The following is a 6,262-nucleotide window of genomic DNA, read 5'->3' as shown; positions in this document are numbered from 1 at the left end:
TTCACATACCTTTACGTCTCCTTAACTACTTTACGTTCTCCTCCTAAGCTCGCAAATCTCCATTCAAGAGGATTCATACTAAGGTTAAGTATTGAACACATTCTTAAGTTCAAACTAGTGTAATTAATGAGCTAGTGAAATTTAGGCAGAACTTCCCCTATTTTATCGACTTCCACCAAATTACAAAATAACTCCCAACCAACAATAATAACATCCAGAATACCATAATCAGGAAATTATATGCAATTTAGTCTCAAATTTATCCAAACTTCCCTTTCAAGTTCACCTCATAGTCATCATCTTCACTTCAACACTTTATAACTTCTCTTCTATGATTCTTTCCTCTCCAAAACTTTCTAGTCCTTTAAATTGGCTTAACCATGTAAATAATAGGAAAAACATACCTTATAATGGAAGAAATTCACCTTACTCAACTCTTTCTAAGATCAAGTTCATCACCACCTTGAAGAGAAATAAGAACAATCACTTTCCATGAATTATCTTTGAGGTTTTGATGTTGATCTTCTCTCTTGATGATATGGAAAGTTTTGGAATGTTATGGAACCTTCAAGAACTCTCTAGAAATGTGGGGAAATAAGTATGGGAGCTTGATATGAAAATGGGATCTTTGGGGATTTAAAAAGGTGCCAAAGCTTCGCCCTTCCCCACCCAGGATCATTTGCAGTGAGATGCGCTCAAAGATATTGGATATGCGGCCGCATCTCCCCTCCTCTCCTTAGGGAGGAGGTTGGGAAGTGAAGGATGCCAATTTGGTGAGTTTGTAGCCAGTTTGCTGCCGCAAATTGGACCACAAACTCCGATTTTCACGAAAATACGTTCTTTTCGATTCGTTTGACCTCCAATCCTTATGGAACCTTCTTGGCACTTGTATAGAACTTCATTAACCATCCAAGGGGCCTTATAGCTCCCCCTCAAGGAAATTCTAAGAAATGTATAATTGAAATGATACGAAATCTTCCCAAAACGTAGCTCACACTCCAATTTCTTCAACGAACTTACTTTCACCGATTCCGATTCATTTAACTCCGAAACCTTAACGTACACACTTAAAATTATCAAATATCCTTCTTAACCTTAAAAGGGCTTCATTTTCACCTTAGGCTTGCGTTATTTCACTCATAATGCAAACGTCGGGTATGGGAATATATATCGCATCAACAACTATGCCCATATATATATATATATATATATATATACACATACACAAGCCGACAAGGCTATCAAAATGATATACAAAATATGAGCCAATAAGGCAAAGAGACATCTAGCTATACACAACTGTCTACGAGCCTCTAGAAAGAGTATGTAACATCATAAAGATGGGACAGGACCCCGCCATGCCTATATATATTCACAAAAGAATAGTACCAATGTACCGCAACTCCGAATCGAATGGAGCTCCTCTAAGTAGTCTCTGAATAGCAGCCTAAGAGTCAAGTCCGTCTCCCTATCCACCTGCGGGCATGACGCAGCGTCCACAAACAAAAAGATGTCAGTACGAATAATGTACTGAGTATGTAAGGTACGAACAATAACACAATAAAAGCAGGGGAGGGGGGGGGGGGGACAACATGAGATAGAAGAGCCATTTATACCTCTTGAGACGTTCATCATATTTACTTACTTCTTTCTCTAAAGAAGACCTTCCATACATATACCCACACATACGTATATAAATATCATTATCAATATAACATACTCGGCCATAATAAGACTCGGTGTGTAACATGCCCGGCCTCAATGGGACTCGGTATGAAGCATACCCGGCCTTAATAGGACTTGGTGTTATTCATACCCAACTGATCAGTGGTGTGCACAATAGAGATCATACCCGGCCATATAGGACTTGGTGTTATACATAGCTTTATATATTTATATATATAGAATTACATAAGTAAGAGCAATATCGTCATCATACTTTTCACTATATCTTTCCTTAGAGAAACAACTACTATAGGATGGAATCAATGACATCATGAAAGTATCAAGAACTATGAGCTTTTGTGATTCCAGGAATGTAGTCATCATCGAAGACATTATAGATTTCACGTGAAGGTATACAACAATGGGATCATACCTTAAGGAGGAAGGGTTAGCCTTACATACCTTTATGTCTCCTTAACTACTTAACGTTCACCTCCAAAGCCCGATAAATCTACATTTAAGAGGGTTCATTGCAAAGTTAGGTCTCGAAGACACTCTCAAGTCCAAGCTAGTATAATTCGTAAGCTAGCGAAAATTGGGCAGCATTTCCCCTATTTCATCTACTTCTACCAAATTTCAAAACAACTCCCCAACAACAATGACATTATTAACAATACCATAATCAACAGGCTTCATTCAAGCTAAACATCATCCAATCCTCGAAACTCCTTTTCAAGATCATTCATAACAATAGCTACAACACAACACCATATATACTTATATACAATACTTCCTCAACATCATTAGCACCACCCACAACAGGATTATGCTCATAACATGGTAAGAATCATATTTCAAATTAACTTATAGCTCACAACATCCTCAAGTTCATACTTGAACTCTATTTTTCACTTTTCTTCCTTCAACCACATGGTATAACAATCAAACAACCCTAACCATATACAAAAGATGTAGAAACTCACCTTAATCACTCAAGAACAAGTCTTGGATCAACTTACTCCACTAAAGTGAAGTCTCCAACATCAACACCATAGGCAAATCTTGAGTTCCACAAACCCTAGCAAGCTTCTTAGCATTTGAATCTTTTGATTCTCTTAGATTTGGCTTAGTTTAGTTTATGGACTTGAAGAGAGGGTTTTGGAGAGCCCTAGGATCTGATTTGGGGAGAAAATGAACTCAAATGTGGTGAAATGAAATATATAGTGCGTAACTTAAAATCTCGTCGGGCAATCCTACGCCCACTTTGACAAACCGTCAAAATTTCTACGGCCCGTCAAAGTGCACCATTAAACTGCCCAGCCCAACATGGCTTACTGTGACTGTTATATGGTGGTGCTCCACCATTTGACGAGTCGTCAAATGTTCTACGGTCCGTCAAAGTGTCCCCATCCGATAAGTTGCTCGTTTCAATTCGTTTGACTTCCAATCCTTATGGAACCTTCTTGGCACTTATGTAACACTTCATTAACCATCTAAGGGGCCCTATAGCTCCTCCAAAAGTTATTACTAAACAAAGTATGACTCAATTGTTGCGAAATTTTCCCAACCATGACTCACATTCTACTTCCTTCGACGAACTTTATTTCACCGACTCATATGACTTCAAAATGTTGTGGTATGAGCTTAAAGTTATCAATTACTCTCCTTAACCTCACAAGGACTTCATGTGCCCTTTGGTCTTATATTAGTCTACTCATAATGCAAACAATTTGAACTTCCGAGATGTAACATTCTCCCCCCCTTAAGAACATTCGTCCTCGAATGTTAGACTCTTAGGGATTTTACAAAAATTTCGCCAGAGTTTCCCCTGTAATATGGCACTACCATCCTGTCACAGCAACCCAAATATATCGCCTCATAGGGTTACAACAACAACCATGGCCACACACGACCAAGAAAGCATCAAAAGAAAGCATTACATACAGGGACAATGACGCCTCTGCTTGAGCCTCCTCTGGGAGTGGAAATAAATATGGATACCTGAACTTCATGTCTTCCTCAGCTTCCCAAGTCATTTCTTCTCTATTATTGTTTCTCCATAAGACTTTAGCTGAAGCTACATCTTTGGTTCTAAGTCTTCGAACTTGCCTATCTAGAATGGCAGCGGGAACTTCTTCGTAGGTTAATTGCTCGGTGACTTGGACTTCATCTACCGGTATAATCCTGGAAGGATCGCCAATGCACTTGCGAAGCATCGATACGTGGAAAATCGGATGGACTGACTCCAAATACAAAGGTAGATCTAATTTCCAAGCCACTTGGCCCACCTTGCGTACAATCTCATAAGGTCCAATATATCGAGGACTAAGCTTTCCCTTTTTGCCAAATCTCATGACGCCCTTCATTGGAGACACCTTCAAGAATACCCAGTCCTTTACTTGGAACTCTAAATCTCATCGACGATTATCTACATAGGATTTCTGACGACTCTGAGCTGTTAATAATCGATCATGTATAAGCTTGACCTTATCTATAGCTTGTTGGACCAAGTCTGGCCCTATCAATTTAGTTTCTCCCACTTCAAATCACCCAATTGGCGATCTGCACTTGCGCCCATATAAGGCCTCATACGGGGCCATTTGGATGCTGGAATGATAACTGTTGTTTTAAGCAAACTCAATAAGCGGTAACTGATCATCCCAACTACCTCTAAAATCCAACACACATGCTTGTAGCATATCCTCGAGATTCTGGATGGTACGCTCAGCTTGCCCATCGATTTATGGATGAAATGCTATACTAAGACTCACTTGAGTCCCCAAACCTTCTTGAAAAGACTTTTAGAAATTGGCGATAAACGGCGTCCCTCTATCGGAAATATCATATGGAACACGCCATGAGTCACTATTTCCTTGACATAAAGCTTTGCATAATCTTCAGCTACGTACGTAGTTCGACCGGCAAGTGGTGAACTGACTTTCACTTCTGAGTCTATCCACAATTACCCATATAGAATCATACTTATGCTGAGAACGAGGTAAGCCTGCGATGAAATCCATATTAATTACTTCCCATTTTCAAGTCGGAATTTCTATAGCTTGCAACAATCCACCAGGCTTTTGGTGTTTAATCTTCACTTGTTGATAGTTAGGACATTGAACCACGAATTCCGCGATATTTTTCTTTAATCCATTCCACCAATATATAGGTTTAAGATCATGATACATTTTTGTTGCTCCGGGATGAACAGAATAACGGGAACAATGAGCTTCTTTCTGCACCGATGACGAATCCCGCAACACCGGAACACACAACTGCCTCGATATCAGGCCCATCTCCAAAGATCTCAAAAGATGACTTCTTCTTATGAGGAAGTGTATTTCTATAATGAACTAGTATAGGATCCTCATACTGGCGCTCTTTCACTTCAACTACTAGTGACGAAACAGTTGAATTCTGAATGGTAGCTCCTGTATTGCCCGAGTCTGTTACCCGAACTCCTAGGCTAGGTAACTCTTTTTTTTCTGGATGAACATCACATAAGCTACCCATAAATCTATGGCTAAGAGCATCAACCACTATGTTTGCCTTCCCGGGATGATATAGAATGGTAACATCATAGTCTTTCAACAACTCCAACCATCGCCTTTGACGTAAATTCAACTCTTTTTGCTTGAAAATGTACTAAAGGCTCTTATGATCCATATAAATATCAACATGAACACCATACAGATAATGTCTCCACATCTTCAATGCGTGAATCACCGCAGCTAACTCGAGATCATGGGTTGGATAATTTTTCTCATGTTTTCGCAATTGCCTTGAAGCATAAGCACTCACCTTACCATGCTGCATCAACACACTTCGAACTCCAACGCCCGAACCATCAATAGACAACATAGCCTTCCGATCCCTCCGAAAGTGTCGTGATCGGTGTCGAAGCACTATCCTTTAACTCCTGAAAACTGCATTCACAAGCATTCGTCTATTGAAATTTAGCTGTCTTCTGAGTTAGCATCGTCAACGGTGTCGAAATAGAAGAAAAACCTTTCACAAATCTTCTGTAATAACCTGCCAAACCTAGAAAACTATGAACCTCTATAGGTGTTGTAGGCCTTGGCCAAGTCTTCATAGCCTCAATCTTCTGGGATCTACCAAATGGCCATGGGTTTAAAATCATATGTCACGGCCATCACCAGAATGTGACTATGCCCAGTTTACTCTCTTGACACCCATTACCCGGGGTCTTATGGGCAAATAACTGAGGCCATTGGGCTGCAGCATAACGCCCAAAGTCGTCACATATATATATATACATACGTACCACAACTTTCTTAAAGAATGATATCGCACATAAGCCAAGAAGGCTATCATAATACGAGGACGTCCAAATCATAACGTTACGTACACAACCGAATGTTGACTACCCACAACCCACGCATAATGCACTACGTACCTCTAAGAGTAATAATGTAATCATACGACGCGACGTGGCCCCGCCCGTACCCCCCGACTGTACATATACATACAAATATATAACAAAGTTGTTCGTACCCAAAATATAGGCTCCCGAATGCGGGAGCGCCCTCCAAGATAGCCGAATGGAAATCCTAAGCCGGCGGATCACCAAACGAGT

This window comes from Lycium ferocissimum, chromosome 12 (assembly GCF_029784015.1).
Source record: "Lycium ferocissimum isolate CSIRO_LF1 chromosome 12, AGI_CSIRO_Lferr_CH_V1, whole genome shotgun sequence".
Lineage (NCBI taxonomy): Eukaryota > Viridiplantae > Streptophyta > Magnoliopsida > Solanales > Solanaceae > Lycium > Lycium ferocissimum.
Note: the sequence above shows the minus strand (reverse complement) of the source record.